The 23671-nt window shown below is 32.0% G+C and overlaps 1 protein-coding gene across 4 annotated transcripts in view; it reads right to left on the bottom strand.

Annotated features, from left to right (window-relative positions):
- Positions 1-23671, bottom strand: part of LOC126742300 (slit homolog 1 protein) — a 651615-nt gene that overhangs the window by 270711 nt on the left and 357233 nt on the right. The window lies entirely within an intron of this gene.

Here is a 23671-nt window from a genome sequence, read left to right as displayed (position 1 = left end):
TATGGAACAAAAATCAACTGTGTACTTAGTTGTTTATCGGTTAGTCATAAATATAAAAGGAACTGACAAGAATAGAAATGATAAAGATAGGGTAGATATGTAGGATTAGATAGTTGTTTCGAGACAGAAGAGGAACGTTTGGAACTTTGACGTTATTTCGTAATAACTTAAAAAAAAATACCCATAGCGTTAAAAATAAGAAATAGCACCGAGGCGATGAAGGTGAATATACACCGTATATGCATCTCCCTTTCTCCGAACGCGTTCTGACTTCGGATTATGTGCCGTAATGTTATTATTAAAATATATATAAAATATTGTCACATCCCACAGTGAATTTAAAGAGTTTGTACTTCTGTGAACGATGTAAAGTTTTAGATTCAGCGACTTAAATCTCGTCACATGTTTCTATGCCCATTACTTTATTAATCCAAAACAGATAAAGAAATCAAATTATTCTTGCCCTGATTATTAAATGAAGTTATTTTTTTATTAAGAGTTATAATATATTGAAATAATAATAATATTGATGAATAAATATATTCGGTATTATTCGTAAAAGAGAAATATTTCGAAAATCCTTTATTACTAGTTGGCAAAATAACAATTTTATGATGGATATTGCCTACATCAAACGAGCGTCGATAACGTTTAAATAATAAAACGTTTATTAACAAGACAGTTTAATCAACTTTTTGTTTCGGACTTAAAAAAGTTACTTATATTTTAAAAATTATCATATACCTATAATAAAGATACTGATAAATTAATTTGAATACCAAACTCCATGTTTTAACTTCATTTATCCTTTTTTTCTTTAATACAATTTACCTAAGAAATAAGCTTTCTCATTCTATTGATTTAGTTTCTTCAGTCACGAAATAAAGCAATCTTTTGGAATTAAATAATCTACCATTATAGCTTATTAATATCATCGTGGTTAATAAAAACGATTAAAATAGTCCAGTCTAAAGAAACCGTTAAAATTAAAGCTTACTGGTACCTAGATTTGTAGGTAGGTTTCCAATAATTTAGATTAGAAAAATAAACCGTAAATTTAGAGGGTAGTAAAAATATTTAGTCCAATATGAATACTAATATATACGATAGTCCTGTTAAAACTGTTTTACTTAATATAGGTTCTTTTATGTTAAGAATAGTAGGAAATTATGCCGTAATTAAAAATATATAAAAATTTAATTGTACTATACAGGGTGATTGACGACATTAGCCGTATATGCAAATGGGAATGTAACAAGTTTGTGTAGCCGTGGTAAAAGATAATGCTCTATCGGTCTAAAATATTTTCAGCACTGCAGCATTGCTACTAATATAGAAAAATGGCAATACCTTTAATTTTTTAAATAGAACACCCTATACATTTTTAGATATTTTGACTCTATGTTTTGTTTAAGTCTTTTTTAATCATACTTCCCTATACCTATCTGAGCTAGCATCTAACATATTGGAAGTTCTGCAAGCACGAATCATTGACGTGTATCGCGAAGTGACACCGCAAATCAAAGGACAGCAGTTTAAGCATTTACTTAACTAATGTGTTAAATTTTTGTTGTAAAATAATTGAAGTAAATTAATTTTCGTGAAACGTAATATTGGTATTTTAAAGCTCCATATTTTCTAAAAAATCGATTTTTAAAAACTAAGCAGCAATGTTAATAAAAGCCCTTTTAAAAAAATATAACGTTAAGTTATTTTTGTACATTTAAGTCCAGGTTTGTAAATAGTATTGAAAAATTATTTATTTTGTATATTAAATGTTTGTTAATTATTCAAAATTTAAAAATCTACTTCAACACAAGAATATCTTTTGTTTAGTTATTTTGTCAAAATTTTTAGGAGCCTATAATGTGATCTTTACTAGTAACTTATGTAACAAATTTCGGGTTTATCGTGTAGAAAAAAACGCGTAATCAGCAATACTAACATATTTGTAAAATCTGAGTATAAGAATAGCAGTTATTTTTGTTTGACATTAATCCTAATAAATCTTCAAAGGAACAGAACAACAAGCGATCGCTGATTAGAAATTAGCAACAGGCATTAATCGCGAAATGATCCAGGAGCAAAACATGCAATCAAACGATGAAAAAAAATGCTAATTTTAGTATCAAAATAAATTTTAATAAAGCAGAAACTCATGCTTTCTCAAAGGAGCTTCTTCCCTCAATATTAAAAGCAAGCCAATGATCTAGTGCAAAGTATGTGGGAAAAATATTCCTTATTTGACAAACTGATTGCTATTTTTTGAAAATGTATACAAACGTTTGACTAAATAAGGTGCTTAACTCATTAGACTTATTAATTATGATAATTGAATAGAAATATAGACAAAATATATACAACTAAAATTTACTACAATTATCTGAAAGTACAATTCTACATACATCAAATTGCCAATCAAATGATTAAAAATAAAAAACTCTACCCCAAACATTGATTATTTGTGACATTTACAGTTTCCTCCATGTAGTCTTACATATAATTTACACAATCATAGTGCAAATATAACCGAAGCATAGATTTTATAGCCACTAATTTTAAATACTTAATTTTTTTGGCTTCACTTGATTTAGGTTACATATTAATATAGCTATAAAGCATGACATGTAAATATTTTTTTTAAATCGTAGTTCTTGCGTAAAAACGCTTTTTATCTTATAACTTGATAATTTACGATACCGTCATTCGTTATAATAAACATTATATTAAAACGCCTGGTTAAGATGATCCATTTCTTTTTTAAGTATCCTAATGACTGGCTTTTTGGTTTGCCCTAGAGAAGATTAGTAAGATCATAAAGACATCGATTAAGTGAATAAAACGTTTTCTCAGAAGGCTAAAAAAACTTTATTAGCTTTTTCTTCTAATTTTTGAACTTCCATTATCTTTATTTTAAACTTAGCAGACATTGGTTAAATAAAATACTAGTTAAAAACATCTCTACGTTAAACTAAATTAATGCTGGATATAGCACATTTATATGAATCTGGAATTAGCGGTTCTAAACAAGATATGAATATTTTATTCTCAGTAAAAACTTATTCTTTAAAGTTTATTGCAATGTTTTAAAACAGCCCGACGTAAATAAAAAAATGTCATGTATTGATTTTCAATAGTTTAAATGCAGGGCAGGTGTTACAGCGTAGATTCATTGCTTATATCTTTACGTGACTTTCGCGAAGCACTTTAAAATTCCAGCCTGTTTTTCACCTCCTCGGCAAAACAATAAGCTTAAAAGGCTTTTTTGTTGGAAAAGCTGAACATTTTCTATGTAATATATCACAGACAAAAGATAAAAGCGAAACTTTTGAAAGAAATTTCGGTTATTATTTTACATCATGACTCGAAAACGGAAACTTTAACAAACTTAGTTTAGAAGAAATGTAACATGGTTTTAGCATTTTGAAGTTCTTTTATCTTAAACTTATGGCCGGCAAAATAATTATAAAATATAATACAAGAGAAAGTTATTATGTAGGTATAAAAAAACGTTGGCTAAATAAATAATATTTAAGTTTTATGAAACTAAGTGATTTGATTACCAATCAAAATTGAAAAAAACTAAGCTAGTGAACCTATCCTAATTACAAAATATTACAAGAATCTATATCATAAAACTTCATCACGGCGAGTGCTAAAAACAAACTATTTTTTGCAATAAGCTGATTAAAAATCCAATTTTTGATATTTTTTAAAACATGATTTAGATGGATGAATGAATATTTAAAAACGCAATGGATGTATTAGGAATCTTAGAGTTTCCAAAATCCGTCAGACGTATAATTATTTTATATATACATATATACATATATATACATATACATTTTACATACTTATTATTGGACAGGTAAAAAGATTAAATTTTTGGTTTTTGTATTTTTAATGGAACTTTCAATAGAAATAAGTCGAGTTTCATGGAACTCGAGCGCCTATTGGCACTACACTTGACTTGGCCTTTTAGCGTATATTTATTCTTTCTCGGTATTGTTTTAGGACTTTTATTCATTTTTAATACCTCTCTAAAATCAATGTGTATTTTAAGTTGAGTTTTTGTTAGGCTAATTGTCTAGTTCTATAGGAATATATCTAAACTAATTCTGTTTTATATCGTTTAGAGAATAGATAAATGGTCAAAATAATTAGAGTTTAATGTCAATATTTTGAGAACGTCAAGAAGCTCAGATTTTGAAATGTTCAAAGCCTTTGATGTTCCGCACCTTATGAAGACTTTAAGGAATCTGGTGCAGTCTAATAACTTCATCAGAGTTACTAAAATCAACATAGAGAATATATTGGTTTATGTATATTATACAGGATGTTCAGTTGAAAACTTCCCACCACGGATCTATCGAAAACCACCGTTATAAGAAAAACGTCGAAATGCGTCAAAAGGTTTGTCAAGGGGGACAACTTTCTAACCTAAAATTACTTCACCCCCTTTCACCACCTGCCCCCCAGGATCATCCCTTTAAAAATTTTAAATGGCAAGGGGTATCGAGTAATAGCTTGTTTAAAAGGTCTTTCGAAGTCTTTTATTTTGACGTTTGATTTTTTTAAATCGGTCGATTCGTTTTCGAGAAAATTAGAAAAATCCTTGTTTATCTTAATTTGTTCAGATAGAAAACAAAAATGTTCAAAATGTTGCTCGTTTTTGGCCAAACAATGATATAGGCGATGTTCAAATTCCTGACGGACATTTTCAAAAACATGTTGTGGGATATCATGGCAGCTGTCGATGATGCGTTGATGAAGTTCAAAACAAACAAACAAACAAACAAACTTTCAGGTTGGGGAGTAAACACAATAGATTTCAAATGACCCTATAGAAAAAAGTCTAATGGCGTTATATCAGGAGATCTAGCAGGCCATTCTATAGGCCCCCGTCGCCCTATCCATTTATCTGGAAACTCGTCGTCTAGCCATTGCCGAACGGGAAGAACATAGTGAGGATGAGCGCCGTCTTGCTGAAAATATATTTCAGACGACGAGTTTCCAGATAAATGGATAGGGCGAAGGGGGCCTATAGAATGGCCTGCTAGATCTCCTGATATAACGCCGTTAGACTTTTTCCTATGGGGTCATTTGAAGAGTGGAAATTAAAATTACAAAGGGCCTAAGTGAGTTTTTTTCGAAATTCAGTTTTTTTTTTACATAGAAACGTTCTATGTCCTATGAAAGGTTCTAAGTGCCAAAATTACATTTTTACCTTTATAAGAATCCCTCGTAAATGTCGATAGTTTTATGTGCGCAAGCATTTTCCTTAGAAAGGTCCTAAGTCCCATATATTTATTACCTTAGTAAAATGTCTAGAAATTTGCTTTTGTTTTTGCACGTGTACGTTGTGTGTGATAATTTCATGATTTGAAATACATTATAATGGAAGAAACCCAAAGAAAAAGGAGAAGTAAAGGCAGTGGTTCATTTAGAAGTGAACAGGGTCATTTAAAAATAAGTGGAAAGTCATACAAAACTTATAAAAAGAAGATAGTATCCGAAAAAAACTATCCAGAACAGCAGGTATGGAATACAAACTCATTAGCTTTTTCACGGAGATTATTCCGAACCGGTTCTCAATGCTAAGGCAGGAATCACACTAAGAAAATGGTATGTGTGTTGACGTTGGTTTGTGAATATATTTATAGGGTAGGCCTTAGTATTCAGAACCGGTTCGGGATGATCTCCGCGAAAATAGCTACTGTTTTCTTTTCCGGTTATAACTTTGTTTATTTTTTTGTAGATTACATGCAAATATAAGTTCAGCTGCAAAGGTGCTACCCACGATAGAAGACGTTCCCTTTTTGAAAAGTACCATGCACAAAATATGAAAACACAAAGCACTTTTCTAATAGGGCTTATAAGTATTTGTGATGTTTAAAGAAGGCGACATGGTTCGTATGAGGATGAGCAAAATAGCAGATGTCAAGCAACAATATATTACTTACTTCCTAATGGCCAAGGAAAATTTGAACGGATATGTAAGAAAACATTTCAGAATACATTCGTTGTTAACGATAAAAAAGTACGAGTCCTCATTGAAAAGAAGAAAATGGGTGAGACCTGTTATAATGATAAACGTACCAGACATGCTGCTCTAAAATTTTCTAAAGCTGATCGTCTTCTGGTAAAAAATCATGTAAACATGATACCAAGGGAAGTTGGTCATTATTCAAAGGCCAAATCCGAAAAAGAATACCTTAGTCTTGACTTAAATATTCACACTTGACTGTTTAAAGCAATTACACCCAGATTCGCCAGTCACATATAAATTTTATAGATCTATTTTCATCAAGGATTTTCCCAACCTAAGTTTCCACAGACCACGAGTTGATACGTGTAGCATATGTGACAAACTAGAGTATCAAATTAAAGCCAACATTAAGTGATCTGCAAAAGATCAGCTGGAAATCCATCATCGAAAGGCCGAAAGGGCAAGAGAGATATTAAAGCAAGATACGAATGAGTCTTAAGATCCCGAAAGCACAAAGTGTTGTTTATCCATGGATCTACAGAAGGTTATGTTTGTTCCATCATTGACACACAGCGACATGTTCTTTCTTTCACAGCTGTCCTGCTACAACTGAGGAGTTCATATTAAGGATACAAATGAGGCCCCCTTTTGGGATCTAAAACAAGCGGCGGATGAGTATATTAACACTACCAAGTTAAATATCAGTAAAGCTACAGTAATAACGATCAAAGCTAAGAATCCTACACTTATTAAGATAAAAACTTAATTTTCTGATTGTGAAGAAGGGATGCAAGTTAATGTTTTAAAGAAAAAGAAAACTTTAGCTGGACTCATACAGGCTAATATATTGAAGCTGCCATCAGAAACCAAGGTGTCGGAAAATAAAAAGGTATCTCTTCGAAGCATGATTTCTTATCTTCAAAATCCAGAACACCAACGTTTTTATAAACAACTACTTCAGATTGAAGACAATGGTTTAGAACAAAAAAAGAAGTAAAATGTATTTTATGAATATTTCTATACTCAAAATTAGTTATGACACTTAGGCCTTTTCCTAATTTTACTTGTTTAAACATTTTTATTTTGCAGTAAGAAGTTTAGTTTGCAAATTTTTATTAAGAAGTAGGTCTTCCGTTTCGGTTTAAATGCATAATACTTAATAAAGCTTTACTTAAAAAAGTTCTCTGACTTTTATTTAGTTTTTCTCTATTATCTCAAAACCTTTTTTTTTGGCACTTAAGCCCTTTCTAATTTCCGCCCTTCATTTGAAATCCACTGTTTTTACTCCCCGACCTGAGAGTTTGGATGAACTTCGTCAACGCATCATCGACAGCTGCCATGATATTCCCCAACATGTTTTTGAAAATGTCTGTCAGGTATTTGTTGAATTGAACATCGCCTATATCATTTTTTGGCCAAAAACGGGCAACATTGTGAACACTTATTAAAATAAAACTGATATTTTCATGTTTTTGTTTTCTATCTGAACAAATTAAGATAAACAAAGATTTTTCTAATTTTCTCGAAAACGAATCGACCGATTTAAAAAAATCAAATGTCAAAATAAAAGACTTCGAAAGACCTTTTAAACAAGCTATTACTCGATACCTCTTGCCATTTAAAATTTTTTAGGGGATGACCCTGTGGGGTAGAGGGTGAAAGGGGGTGAAGTAATTTTAGGTTAGAAAGTTGTCCCCCTTGACAAACCTTTTAACGTATTTCGGCGTTTTTTTTTAAACAGTGCTTTTCGATAAATCCGTGGTGGGAAGTTTTCAGATGAACAGACTGTATAATATAATAAAGTGGATTTTTGGATAAGTGCATTACGATCAAATGCAGAAATAGATAATTATTAAAAACAGTTATAAATTGAATATAGGATCATAAAGTTACAAATTTATGAAGTAGGATTTAAAGTTATTATAGTGATAAGAAATCTTTTAAAATAATAATAAAATAATTCTAAAAAATTAATATTGCAACGAGACAACCTATATTAAATAAACCTTTTTCGACAACGCGAGATAAACGATTACACTGAATTTGCCTGACCGCCATCTGTCGAACTATATGAAGCTATGAGGTATCAATTACCAACCGTTCATTAATTTTAAAATTTAATATTTTTTATAGCAATAACATTTCTTTTACAGCTCAGTGTCAAATAATATATATTTTTAACTAGTATTTTATTTAACCAATGTGTGCTAAGTTTAAAATAAAGATAATGGAAGTTCGAAAATTAGATTTTATCAAGGTTCTTTATGTTTTATCACAGATTTAACTAGCTAACGCAACAGATACCCATTCGAATAGTAAAATCGCGGGACCCCAAATGTTAGCCGGCTTTTTGAGCGGGCTAACCATCGGCGTTTTACGTCGCCATTGTTGCCAAGTTTGGTGGAAGCCGGCGCCGCGCCGGTCGGTCTCTCCGCTTGTTGTTCGAAGAAAAAAAACCTGAGGTATGGGGTTAAAACTACGATATTATTTTAGTTGCAATTTGCCGAGGTATTTGCGTTTTGTTTTGTGTTATAATTGATATACATTATTATACAATTGATTGCGTTTTGTTTTGTAATTAGTTTAAACTTTTGTGTTTAGTGTAAGTTTAAGTTTTTTTTTGAGTTTGTATTAAAGTATTGCATAACAATGAATATTATTCCAAAAAAAACCTGCCCGCGCCCGGGTGGTGGTAAATGTGAATATTTTAATTGTGGAAATTCACGAAGAAACTCTACAAGTCGAATGTTTAGGTTTCCAGTTAAAACTAAGGATATTTGTGACCAATGGATAATAAATTGTGGTAAGTATTTTTTAGATTTTAAGAATTAAGCTTCTTTTTCTTGGTTATAATTTAAAATAATAATAAGGAGGGTGCGTTATTTTTTATCTAAAAATATGCTATTCATGCTTATGGTATGGTGGTCTCATTATAATAGTATCACAGATATAACTAGTATAGGGTAACTATATACAGGGTGACAATTTGAAAACTTTTAATGCGACCCTGTATAAAATTTTGAAAAAATCCTATGCAGGTGAATGCTACTCAAAAAGAACTTTAATTTGAGGTACCACAAAAAGGGTGGTTCCATTTAAGATTTTGGGGTTGAGGTGCATGGGGCCCAAGGGGTGCTTCACCTCTTCCTCTTGCCACCAACCTACGAAGCGACAAGATATTTTGTGACAAAAATTCAATGTTAGGCATTTAATAATTATGCCGGTTGGTCAGTGTCTTAAAATTGAAATATCATAAATGGTTAGAGTTCGAATAAATTAGAAAAAAGCCTTTAGTGTTTTAATAACTTTTAGGAATTTTAAAATAAATTGAAAATCTGTTAGGCAAAAATATTAAAATTTAAATTTTTTCCTTTGTTTGTTATTTATTTTATTTATTTTAAAATCTCTACAAAATTAACTATTCATACATATTTACCTAACTGACTACCAGCTTTTTAATAAAATTATTAAAATTTTTAAATGTTAACGTTAAGTTCCCTCAGAAGTTAATTTTTTAATGCCTTTGAAGAAATTGCACAGGTCATGAATTCTTAATAATTGATTAAATAAATTATTGTTTATTAAAATTCAATTATTGTTCGAAACTATTTTAAAGAGATTTTGACGATATATATATTTAATATTGACATTTTAATACCGTAAAATTAAATGTAAAAAATATACTGGTTGGACACTTGTATTCTGGGACTTGGGAAATACATGCAAATATTTTAAATGATCAGTCTAAGCACAGATTTAACTAGCTAAGTTAGATTTTACTTAGCTAGTTAAATCTGTGGTCTAAGGAATGCAGGTAAATAAGTCGGGAATTAAATAAAACAATTTTTGTTAATTACGGTCCTCATTATCAACAAAGTGTGTAATATGAAACAAAAAACTATAAAAAAATTAATTTTTTTAATTTTAATTTCGCAAATGCTAAACAATTTTTTTTATATTTAAGGAAATGCTAAATTGGCTGGTATTGGCGATGAAACCTTACGTGCTAAATATTTATGTCAAAACCACTTTAAAAGCGAGGACTTTCGGACAGCTAAACAATTTTACCTAAAGAAAGACGCTGTTCCGAAAAACTATGCAGCTTACACCAGCAGTCCGTTTACCAGCGACTGCGCAGAAGATTTGCAGGTATCAGTTCCAAAGAAAACGTATGCAGAAATGAACAGTTCATTGCTTGACCTTAGCTCGGAGGCTCGCTCGGAGGTTTCTTCCAGGAAAAAAGTAAAATATGATAACGAATTGGAAAATAAGTTTGTCAGTGAAATAACTTCATTACCAGATCATGTTGAGACTCCAACAAAATTAAAATTAAGAAAAAAAATTAGATTTATTACAAAAAAGAATAAAAATTATAAGAAAACTATTTTCAGATTACAAAATAAAATAGAAAAATCCAAATTAATGTATTCATCACCGCTACCGCTGTTAACTTTTTTATCACCAGTGGCAAAAACTTTTGTAGGAATGCAGTTAAGAGGTAAAAAACGTGTTTGGAATCAAAAAGAAAAAGAATTTTGTTTATCATTTTACTATAAATCTCCATCGGCTTACCTTTTCTTGAGAAAAAAAGGCATCGTATTACCCGCTCTGTCAACTATTCAAAACTGGATTTCACAAAATGATTTTAAAACGGGCATTGACGAAGATATTCAAGTTTTTTTAAAACAAAAAGCTATGGTAATGAAAAAAAATGAAAAAAAATGTCTCATAGCTTTTGATGAAATAAGCATCAAGGAAAATTTAGAATTTAATAAAAAGTTAGATCTAATAGAGGGATTTGAAGACCTAGGACCTTTAGGTAGGACTCAGAAAAAAGCTAATCACGCTCTTGTTTTTTCTATGAGGGGAATATATTTCAATTGGAAATTTCCATTAGCTTACTTTTTTTCCCAGAGTTCAGTTCGTAAAGAAAACTTACAAAAAATAATTGTATACGTTCTTAGTATTCTAGACACAATTGGATTTTTACCCGTTGCTGTAGTTTGTGACCAAGGGACGAATAATACGGGCGCAATGAAATTGTTAGGTGTCAATACAGATAAACCATACTTTTATGTAAACGGCAAAAAGATAATTGCATTGTATGATGTTCCTCATCTTTTCAAAAGCATCAGGAATAATTGGCAATCAGGAATAAGATTTGAATTATTTAATAAAAATATTTGTTTTGACATAATAGCAAAAATCTATGAAATTGACAAGGCATCTCAATCGGCCAGAATTCTTCCAAAAATAACTGATAAGCATATTAATCCTGATGCGTTTGAAAAGATGTCCTGTAAATTGGCACTACAACTTTTTTCTAATACAATGGCTGCAGCCGTTAAGACGTCTGTCACAAAAGGCTTTATTGATAGGGAAACGGGCACTAATACGGCAGAATTCTTAGAAATTATGAATAATTTATTCGACGCCCTTAATAGCAAAAGATTATTTTCAAAAAATCCTTATAACTGTGGAATAAGTTCGCAAAACACACGGGTTATAGATATTTTGCAAAAAGGAAGACGTGTTTTCGAGTCTCTAATAAAAGTGAGTGAAACTTTAAATAAAAACAAACAAATAAAGAAAATTTCAAAAAGTAGGCCGCCGTGTTTTAAAGGTCTGGTTCAGTCCATAACTGCCATTCAAATTTTGTATGAAGACCAAAAAAAAGAAAATAATCATTTTTTGCTAACTAACAGATTAAATCAGGATTTTTTGGAAAATTTCTTTTCAATTGCTCGGCAACGTGGTGGCTGGAATCTTAATCCTACGGCTAGATCTTTCCGATTATTTTTCAGAATTAAAAGCGTAACGGATTTATTGACTCCTTCAAAAATTTCCAATTGTGAAATTGATTCTGACAAACAATTAATTTTAATTGATTCTTCTAAAAAAAAAGCAAACCCATCAACGAGTTTGGGAACAAATGAAACCCCTGAAATTGAAAATATTGTTGATATACCAAAAAATCAAGTCAAAATGTCCCTTAAGACGAAAACTTCTTTAGAAGAATGTGGCAATTCGTACTACGCCGGGTATCTAGTAAAGAAAGTGCTGGAAAAATTTAATTGTGAAGATTGTGCCCATTCTTTAAAATCAGCTACCTACCTAACCGATCCTTCACAAATATTTCTTTTAAATAAAAATTACGGTGGGCACGAAAACGCGTATTTAGTCAGTCCTTCTACAGAAGTTACCGCAATTGTGGAAAAATCGATGCACATTTTTTCAAATGAGTTTAAAAAAATTAAACATCAAGAATTTGTGGGGACCAAAATAAAAAACAAAGTTTTATCAAAAAATATGAAGTGGTTAGGACCAGCTGATCAAATTTGCTATAAACATAAAGTTTTTTTTTTAACAAAGCTTGTTTATACTAATCTTTATAAATTTTGTAAATGGACCCGAAAAACTTTGCACAATAAAAAACAAAAAATTAAAAACTTAAAACACGAATAAACTAAAAAATTAAAAAAAAAAACATTAAATTATAAAATATTAGTTTTTTCTATATAAAAGCAAAATTTTAACTTTTAAAACGATTTTCCGAGTCTATACAGGGTGTCTCATAATCAACATCACAGGCAATAACTCTTATTTTTGAAGATAAAATTAAAAAAAAAATTATTTAATGTAAGGATCCTACCCAAAATTATTTAAAAAACTACCCCCTTACAAAATCATCCCCTAAAAACTACCCCCAACTTTGTTTTGTTCAATGGCACCCCCACTATTTTTTTATATTTTTAGAATTTTTGTAAAATAACTAATTCAATCGTATAATAAGCATTTTGTGTTAACATCAACTTAAGGAATTTTTAAGTTTTAAAAATTAAAGGTTTTTGTGGCAAAAATAGGAACACAAATTTTTTTTAGTGCTTTTATTAAATAAATCAATAAAAATACTTTTGTTTTATTTAATAGAATACCAAGTTAATGTAATATGTCGACTAATAAATGAAAATTGAAATAAAAACAAACTTAGTATTCTTATTTTTGCCACAAAAACCTTTAATTTTCAAAATTGAAAAATTCCTTACGTTGATGTTAACACATAATAATTTTTGTTATGCAATGAAATTAGTTATTTTACAAACATTCTAAAAATTAAAAAAAAATAAGGGGAGTGCCATTAAACAAAACAAAGTTGGAAGTGGTTTCTGGGGGATGATGAAGGTAGTTTTCCCTACAACTAAGTATTGAAGATATTTTTTGTATAAATGTTTATCTTTAAAATATTATAGCCTCTGACAATGATTGTGGAACACCCTGTATACATATTTCTTGCCATTTTTTGTTTTATTTAAAAACTTGAATACTTATACTTTATATTTTTTTTAATCCACATTAAAGAATTTTACTAAAGTTTCGACCCCTTTGCCGTTATACATTTTATATTTGTTTAATTAATAAACATTTTTTTAAAGTCGATAAAATTCTTTTTTTTTATACAAGATACTGATTTTCTTATTTACATTTTTATACTTTTATATAAAAAAATATAAATCATAGAGACTATACCAATAATAATAAATTTTTAACATCACTATTTTATATACGACATAATATTTCTTTTTAAATTTCTAACACTAAATTTGTATATTTTCGAGTAAAATTGTTTTTTTTTTTTGCTTATTAATCAGCTTAGAATACTTTATAATAACCACGTTTTGAATCAGTGACTAAGTAAATATGTATTTATTTTTATTTTATTAATTATTATTTTGTAATATAAATATTATGCATACTGTAAGTACATACTATGTCATATTGTAATTAACTGTAAATATTGTACATAGTTTATACAAATTAATATACATATATATTTTCATAATTTAAAAGACGAAGTCCTTTTATTTTAGTTACGGTTCTAATTTTACATATTGGCAACAGGGCGCCGCATTTCGAACAATATATTACAGCTTTGGTATCAGTGCTGCTGCGGCGGCCGATTTTTATCAGGTCCAAACTTCGCTATTCGAATGGGTATCTGTTGCGTTAGCTAGTTAAATCTGTGGTTTTATCTGTTTATAATAGACCTCTCTTAGTAAACATGAGAAACCAGGATTGATTTTTTTTCTTGTTACAAGTAATGGCACATGGGGTTCCATATATAATACCCAAGCAGTTTATTAGATAGTTTGGCTGACTGTAATTTTTTGAATTTGAATCACCGCTCTTCAACTAGCTTAAGCCTTAATACGAAGTCATGCTTAAATATTACTATAGTATCAAACATCTTTGGACGTTTATGTGACTGAAGCATAAATCCGGATATGGCTGTTGGCTCTAATTATTTTCCTATAAAAATATTATTATGAAAATCTAAATACGTTAATTTTTCTCTGAGTTTTTGTACTATTTTATCAGTATTCTGTAGTTATAGTTGATTTGTAGGGTTTATTTAGGATTCTACTTACGTTTGGTTTAATATTTTTATCTTCAATGTCTAGTTTTTAAGTAGTTCATCTTGTTTGAGGGCCCCAATTTAGGTTACTTAGGCTATATTATTGTAAATCCCTGTACTTTTAATTTTCTAGAGTTTGTATAGGTACCTGCAGGTAATAAGGCCTGTCGGGTAATAAGGCCTATATTCAAAAAAACCGCTTTAAATTAATCGCAAGTCGATTGCGTTGGGTCCGTGTCTCCTATTAGTCCATTTACAAACGACATTCGAACGGACTACCCGCGTTCCTCGCTTTCGGGCGTCAGTAAGTTCCAACAACTTGTGTCGACGGGTCGCCGCGTGTGATATTATAAGGATACAACGAACAAGAACGTAAGTATTTTTAGTATTTATAATTGTATTTTTAATTTATAACTGCAGATATTTTGGTTAGACTTTATATTTTGTGATTTCAATAGTTTATTAGATTAAATTTAGCCGACATAATTTAAATAAATTTACATATTATTTCGTCATGGATGGGTAATAAGGCCTATAAAAATACCCTATAGGCCTTATTATCCTCATGACAAATTAATGTTTTTATTAACATATTATGAAACTTCTAAACTATTCTCGTTTTATTTTCAGTGATTTTTAACATCATGCCTCCTAAAAAGGCACCTTGATGCGAGGAGGATTTAATATCAGCAGTTCGATCTATTCAACGCGGTACTTTGAGTACATATGGAGCTGCGGCAAGGTTTAATATTCCCAGAAGAACCGTCAAAAATCATGTTCAGAATGGAATCCTAATAAAAAGACTAGGTCCAATCTATTTTAAAAGAAGAACAAGAAGTTGAACTCGTTAAAGAATAATAAGATTTAGTGAAATAGGTCTACCTGTGACTCCACGAATCCTTCGTCGATTGGTATTCAGATTCTGCGAAGATAATAAAATTGCTCATCAATTTAATACAACTTCAAAACTTGCTGGTAAAGACTGGCTAATGGCTTTTATGAAGAGAAATCCTCTAAAAGAAAAGCACAGTTTATGAATCCAGCTAGGGCTCAAAAACTTAATAAATTTATAGTTGATGATCATTTTTCAAAAATAGGGAAAATGTATGATGATCTTGATATAATTAATCACCCTGAAAGACTTTATAATATGGATGAAAAAGGATGCCGCTTGACTATTCACCACCAGCCAACCGTTTTAGCTAAGAAAGGGGTAAAACGTGTTCAATTTTAATCGTCAGAACATGCAGAGAGTGTGACAATTGCAGGATGTGTCAATGCCCTTGGAATACCAATACCTCCTATGATTATTTTTAAAGAAAAGAGGCTAAAGCCAGAATTACATGATAATTTGCCACCAGGAACTCTAGTGGAAAAATCAAGTAAAGGCTACATGACTAAAGAACTTTTTAAAGAATTCCTCAAGCACTTAGCCCGATACAAAAGTCCAGGAAGGTGCCTCCTAATTTTTGATGGTGCAACTTGTCATCTTGATTTGTCAATTGTTGATGTTGGAGACTCACTTGATATAGATATCTACTGTTTGCCATCGAATACAACACATGAGCTTTAACTCCTCGACAAATCTGTTCATTTGAGCATCATTGGGATAATGAGGTATTATTATTCTTGGATCAGAATCCTAACAACAAGCTGACAAATCACGTTTTAACATCATACTTTCAAATGTTTGGCTAAATGCATGACACATAGTAACATTATAAACGGTTTTAAGGCTACTGGTCTGTTTCCATTAAATCCCGAGGCAATTCCAGAAACAGCATTTGCTCCTTCAATTCTCTCAGAGGTACCGGCACCGGATGATACCAACAAAGAAAATAGGCATCCACCTGAATCTCCTCAACCTGGTCCGTCTGGAATGGCATCCAACAAGTCTGGCAAATTTTCCTATTCCAATGTTTACTCTTCTGACTCGGATTCGACTGATGACCATATCGCTCTTGCTGAATTAAAGAGACAAACATTAAAATGTCACTTCTTTTAATGAGCTTTTGCCCACACCAGTAAAAACTAATGAAAAACCTAAAAAAAATCGAAAAAAAGCTCTAAACTACAAAGGAACTCCAGTCACTAGAGATCTTTTTACCGAGGAAAACAAAAGTCGTGCCAAACTGAATAAAGATATTGAAAGCTCCAGGGAAAAGTTAAGTACCGAATGGTATTGCCATGGATGTGAGGAAGACAGGCAGGCCGATATGAGGCAGTGCAGCAAATGTCTTAAATGGTACCATGAGAAATGTGTTGGCTTAACAGTCAATGACATGGATGATTTTGAGTGTCCCGATGGCTGCTAAACTTCGCCCAATTAACGAGTTGTGCCATTTTTATGTATAGGCTTTATCAAACCTCCATCGGATAATAAGGCCGATTTGCGTTATTTTCCTTAATATTTATTTTTTATTTTCTAGTTTTTTTAGAGATTATTTTTTAACGACGATTAATTAAGAAAATATTTATGGGTTCTTTAGAAAATAAATTCTTACAATCTTTTTGCCTTAAAAGAATAGAATAAAAGGTGTGTGCTTTTGTATGAAACACTTAAAGAATTATTCGCTATATCATGTTAGCAGAAATACTCTTTTATACCAAAAACACGAGATAAGCCTGTATTAGCCAATTTTATAAACCATAAGAGTTACTAAGAGCCATGGCTTTAGCTAATAGAATATTTAAAGAAAAAGTCCGGAATATTGTAATTTTCTTAATAAAAATATATAAATTAGAACAATATAGAAAAAAATAAGATTTTTTACTAAATATCAGACAAATAGACGCTCTATATAACGATTCTGAGAACGCAGAGAAAATGTTAATTAATGTAACTCTATCAATAATAATTCAATAAACTACTACTTTCTGCTTGATAAATATAGTCTTTATAAATTAAAAAAAGCTCGAAAGAAAAGGGACCGCACCAGGTGTAGACAATTTATACTATGCTTCAGAATGCAGGACCTTAAGCTAAAATATTTTTATTTTAATAATTTTAATGTTAAATGGCAATTTTCTGAAATACCAGATATTTTAAAACAAACCGGACAAAATATTTGCTTTTAAAATTTTTAGAAAAATCTTTTCTGCTAACAATCTTATCGACCTATTACATTAATGTCGTATATCACTAAAATATACAAAATATTAGTTAATTTTAGGTTAGAATATTGGCTTGTACCGGGTGGCCAACTAAGAATGGACGTCGTCGATATCTCATGCCCTAATAGTCGTAGCCCCTTGAAAAAAAAATTTTTGTAATAAAAGTGGCAAAAAAAAATGCTGGAAATTATTTTGAAGTTCATTGGTCAACCGCTAGAGGGCGCGACAGCTTCTTAAAATTGCATTTTTGCCAAAAAACCTCCAATAACGTACACCTCAAAATATTATATTAATATTCTAGGAAGATTTTCTCACAAAAAAGTTTCTACAAAAATTTCTGTCAGTTGTCAAATAAAGTGGTGGGGGGCGTTTTTAGCTTGAATAAAGAAAACAGCTGAAAATCAGCTATGACTGGACCGATTTTTTTTTAACATATTTTTTTTTATGTCTATTGTTGCCTTATTTTTTCAACCAAAAAAAAAATTCAAATTACTTTTCCTAAAATCCGTTGACTTGTGACTAACCCTTTCTGTCGGATTATTTCAAAAAACTCAAATGCAACTATATATATTTTTTTACGTCATTAAAAGCGGGGAAGAAAACCAAAGAAACTGGTGAAAACAGCACTTCGATATCATTTCTTAAACAAAAGTTATAAAAAAAAAAGTGTCCATTCGAAAATAAAAATGACAAAAATGGCGATAAACTCCTATTTGCTTAGATAAACTGAATAAACTCCTTTTATATAAGTATTTTTTTAAACAAACAAACTCATAGTACTCTTTTAGAAAATCCGACATACAGGATTGATCGTTATACGTTTATTTATACAGGGTGTTAACTAAACCCAGTTGACCAAATGGGCCTATTTTGGGAAAACTGTGCATAGGAAAGTTGAGTTAGTAGGCTATGGAAACAAAAGTGGCAGGTAACCATGGAAGCAAAATATGTAAATATTTCAGTTAAATGTCATTTTAGCGTCTCTTCTTGCGATTGTTAAAGCGTTTTTAAGTCTCGCTAATAACATCCAATAGTTTTCTTGTTAGTTCGCCGTATTGTGAACTTTGTTTTTCCAGTTTTCCGTGTTGTTTCAGTTTTTCGTGTTGTGCCAGTTGTTCGTATTGTTCCAGTTTTTCCTGTTTTGTTCCAGTTTTTTGTGTTTTGTTCAAGTTTTTTGTTCCTTAACTTTTTATCTCTGTTTTTCGTATTGCTTTGTTTAACAATGCTTTACACAAACGAAGAGGCGTTTGACATAATAGGTACTTATTTTTAATGTATGAGAAATGCCACAGTTGCTGCAAGGGTGTATGCGCATCAGTATCCTGATAGACGCCATCCTACTGCAAAAGTTTTTCTTCGGATCATACATCGTTTGCGAACGACTGGAAACGTTCGGCTGCCCGTGTTTCGGAGACAACGCAGGGGACGCACCGAAGACAACATAATAAATGTTTTAGCCTACGTCGAGTTTAATCCTCACTTAAGTACTAGAACAATAGCGCACGACCTGGGAGTAAATCGAACTACTGTTCAGAATATTCTTAAGGAGTAAGCGATCTTTTGAATATTAATCTTCACTATACGCGATGAGACTTAATTTTCCTAAGGAGAGTTCATATTTTGATGATGATGCTTTAAATGTAAAATTAATTAATTTTTACACGGAAACCACCAGATTAGTCTATTCTGTTGAATCAGCAGTCATCATCTTGTTCCAGGTTTCATCCATATCATTTAGTCCTGCATCAAGAATTAAGTGCACAAGATTTTGACCAAAGGCTAGGCTATTGTCACTGGCTTTTGGGTATGATTTAGAGGATCCTCAGGTGCTTTCAAACATATTGTGGACAGATGAGGCTACATTTCACAGCAATCGAGGCGTGAATCTCCACAATATTCATTACTGGTCACCAACGAATCCGCACTGTATGCGAGAAGTCCAGCATCAAGGCCGTTGGTCTTTAAATTGTTGGACAGGAATATTAGAAGGTCGAATTATCGGCCAACAACGCACTAAATGGTGCAAATTATTTGCAGTTTTTAAGGGAGGAATTGCCAATTTTATTAGAGGATGTGCCACTTGAAATTCGCCAACGAATGATGTTCCAGCACGGTGGCTGTCCAGCACATTTCGCCCGAAATGTTCGGGAGTTTTTAGATGCTACCTACCCTGGTAGATGGATAGGACGGGGCGGTACCTTTCCATGGCCGGCTAGATCACCAGACCTAACGTGCCTGGATTTTTATTTATGGGGTCGAGTTAAAGAAATTGTTTTTGCAACAAGACCTACGACCCGATTGGCCGGATTAGGGATTGCATGCAGACTCTCTCATTTGCTGAGGTAGAGACTGCAGCTTTGTCTACCGAACTAAAGATGTTTCAGTGCATAGAAAATGATGGAATGCATTTTGAACATTTGGGGAGGCACTAAATAAATTATGTGTATAACATATTATTTATTGTACCACCTAAGAATTCTTAAAATTGTATGTAGAATTTAAATATCAAATAACATATTATAGAGTGTTCTATTTAAAATAAGCAAGTTTTCATCTACATCCGGTATCATCAAAATTGTTAAAAGTGTCAAATTATTTTATTTTTGTATCTTTAATTAACTTTTCTATGGTATGGTATGATGCCAAATTTTTAAAACTTTCCTATAGAACAACTATAAACTGTATGCACAGTTTTCCCAAAATAGGCCAATTTGGTCAACTTTATTTAATTAACACCCTGTAATAAATAAACGTATAACGATCAGTTCTATATCACGGATTTTCTAAAACACTACTGAGTTTGTTTCTTTTTATAAATACTTAGCTAATACGAGTTTATTCAGCTTGTGTAAGCAAATAGTAATTTATGGCCATTTTTATCACTTTTATTTTCGAATGGACACTATTTTGTTAATAAGTTTAGTTTAACAAGTGATATCGAAGTGCCGTTTTCACCAGTTTCTTTGGTTTTCTTCCCCGCTTTTAATGACGTAAAAAAATATATATAGTTGCATTTGAGTTTTTTTAAATAATCCGTCAGAAAGGGTTAGTCACAAGTCAACGGCCTCTAGCGGATTTTAGGAAAAGTAATTTAAATTTTTTTTTTGGTTGAAAAAATAAGGCAACAATAGACTTAAAAAAAAAAATATGTTTAAAAAAAATCGGTCCAGTCACAGCTGTTTTTCAGCTGTTTTCTTTATTCAAGCTCAAAACGTCCCCCACCACTTTATTTGACAACTGACAGAAATTTTTGTAGAAACTTTTTTGTGAGGAAATCTTCCTAGAATATTAATATAATATTTTGAGGTGTACGTTATTGGAGGTTTTTTGGCAAAAATGCAATTTTAAGATTTAAAGAAGCTGTCGCGCCCTCTAGCGGTTGACCATTGAACTTCAAAATAATTTCCAGCATTTTTTTTTTGCCACTTTTATTACAAAATTTTTTTTTTCAAGGCGCTACGACTATTAGGGCCTGAGATATCGCCGACGTCCATTCTTAGTTGGCCACCCGGTATCTAATAGCTACTACATTTAACCTAACTTGGGTTTAAGCTAGGCTTTGGAACACCATATGCACATTTAATAAATGTTGAATCAACATTTCCTGATAACCAGTGTATCGGTGTTTTTCTTGCTCAGATCAAAAATCCCTGAAATCAAAATATTAATCTTCAATTGACTGTTTAAAAAACTACTTTTTTACGAATTCTGAATAAAGCAATCAAATCAATTATAAACCTTATTTTAAATTTAACTATCTTAATTCAAATTAAGAAACAATATAAATATTAGACCTCGTGGTACGCCTTAGCGCGGGTATACATGATCAGGTTTCAACGGATGCGGTAGAAACGCAGCGGTACCGCATTGGTACGACAACACATAGGTTTAAAGAGGAGGCTTGCAACGGACGACGCATGACGGGATGGTCCTAGCCAACACATGTACTTAAATGTATCGCGATGCACGTTCCGGTTGTAACATGCGTTTTTAGTCATTTTCACACAAATTATTACATTAAATATCTTGTTAACATAGTTTACATAGTTAACAATTTACCAAATGGTTTTTTAGATATTCTGTAATAATTAAAAAACTTATCATAATACTGCCGAATATTTATATGAAACTTTTAAAATATAGATGCCTTCAATGTTAACGAATGCGTTTCTACCGCATGGGATATACGCGATACACACTGCGTTGAAAACGGATAGGCACTTAAAAAAATTCCAAAATGTAATTACTTCGAGACTTTCATAGAGAGATAATCTCTTCATTGCTAATAATTATTTGTGATCTTGGAGCAGAAGATCTTTGGCGAAAGCGTTTCTACCGCATCCGTTGAAACCGGATCGTGTATACCCGCACTTACAGTATTTCCCAGGGTTCGGTTTTAAGCCCCTTGCTATTTAATGTATAGAACGAATGTTCATAAAATATAATGATACTAATATTAAGTGTCTGCAATATGCCAATGATATCGTTCTTTAAAATGTTAAAAGCACTTATCAAGATTGTGGATGGCGACTGAATTACATAACTTGTAGTTTTAGGGATTGGATTAACCAAAACGCGTTTATACTATCTAGAAATAAGTCAAATTTACAATTCTTTATATGTGAGAACATACCTTTAGAAGGCCTTATTACCCCTACTAAAATTGACTTTCCAGTTTACAAACCTTTAAATATTTATAATTTTTATATTGTCCTTAATATAATTTTAGTTTATTATTCAGTACAATGCAGTGAACAGTGTTTTTTCAACACAAATTTCTCTAAAAAATAATGCAGTTTGTTCAGATTCACAATTAGTTCTAAAACATCTAAAAAATTTCTTTCAAAAAAAAGGAGACAATTTTAAATTGGTTTTTGACAGAAATATTCAACTAGCTGTATACATCACAATACAAAAATATTAATTTTATTTGCACAAAACCTCATTGTGTTCCTATTACTGTGTTAACTCTCAACATTATGGTCTATCATTCCTAATACCTTATTATGTGTTTATTATTAATTTTGATTTTTTTTTAATCCTATTTTATAAATTGAATTTTTGTGTTTCCATAGTATCTTAAATTTGAAACGTCCTGTATCATTCTAATGATAAAAAATTTATTTAATAACATATAATTTTTAATCCTAATAGTAATAAATACATATGTTCCACAAATGGTACAAGTTAGACTAGCTTCGCACACTAAAAAGGTGTGAAACGGCGCCAACTAGAGCGCTTGAGACTCTGCTGAGCCTTTCGCCTCTGGACCTTGTTGTGCAATTTGAGGCAATGAGGACTGCGTACAGGGTATACGCAACACCCACTCAAAGACAGTAGAGGTGTATGGGTATATGTCCTCGGCGAACTATGTGCTGGCGACACTGATCACGCAAAAATTTGGTTACGGGCCATACAGGAATGTCCTCTCCTTCTGATAGGCAGTGACTGCATGGCTCCAGTCACTGTGAGCTGTGAGGGATTCGTGACGCACATTGCAGGCAGAGAGGAGTGGCAGCATTCCAACAGACCTGCATTGCTAAATAGGGGGACCATCTGGTACACAGATGGCTCCAGAATAAATAACAGATCAGGATCAGGGCTTTGTGGTGGGATCCCATATACCAGTAGGGCATACTCGCTGGGGGAGCACGCCACTGTCTTCCAGGCCGAAGTATTCGCTGTATTAAAATGCGGACAGAAAATCCTAAGCTGCGGATACCGCAATACAGTCGTATCAATATGCTCGGACAGCCGAGCGGCCATTAAGGCTATCACGGCCGCAAAGGTAAGCTTGTACTAGAGTGCATAAAAGTTCGGAAAAAACTGGTACAGGTTGGATGCAGGGTCCGGCTCGTCTGGATACCTGGCCACGCAGGCCATGTAGGTAATGAGGAAGCGGACTCTCTTGCCAGACTGGGATTCGCGAATGTGCCGATGGAGCCGGAACCCATAGTTAGTATCGCCAAATGCGTTGCGGTTGCATCAATGAAGGGTCTGCTGGACAAGCGGAACCCACCGAAGATGGACTGAGTCCCCTGGTATGAGACAGGCCAAAGCGCACATAGGTGGGCCCTCTGCCTGTCTCACCAAAAATCTACTACGCCTAAAAAGACGCGAAATTCGGCTAGTGACAGGTCTTTTAACCGGTCACT

Source organism: Anthonomus grandis, chromosome 11, assembly GCF_022605725.1.
Source record: "Anthonomus grandis grandis chromosome 11, icAntGran1.3, whole genome shotgun sequence".
Classification (NCBI taxonomy): domain Eukaryota; kingdom Metazoa; phylum Arthropoda; class Insecta; order Coleoptera; family Curculionidae; genus Anthonomus; species Anthonomus grandis.
Note: the sequence above shows the minus strand (reverse complement) of the source record. Positions and strands in the feature narration are given on the sequence as shown.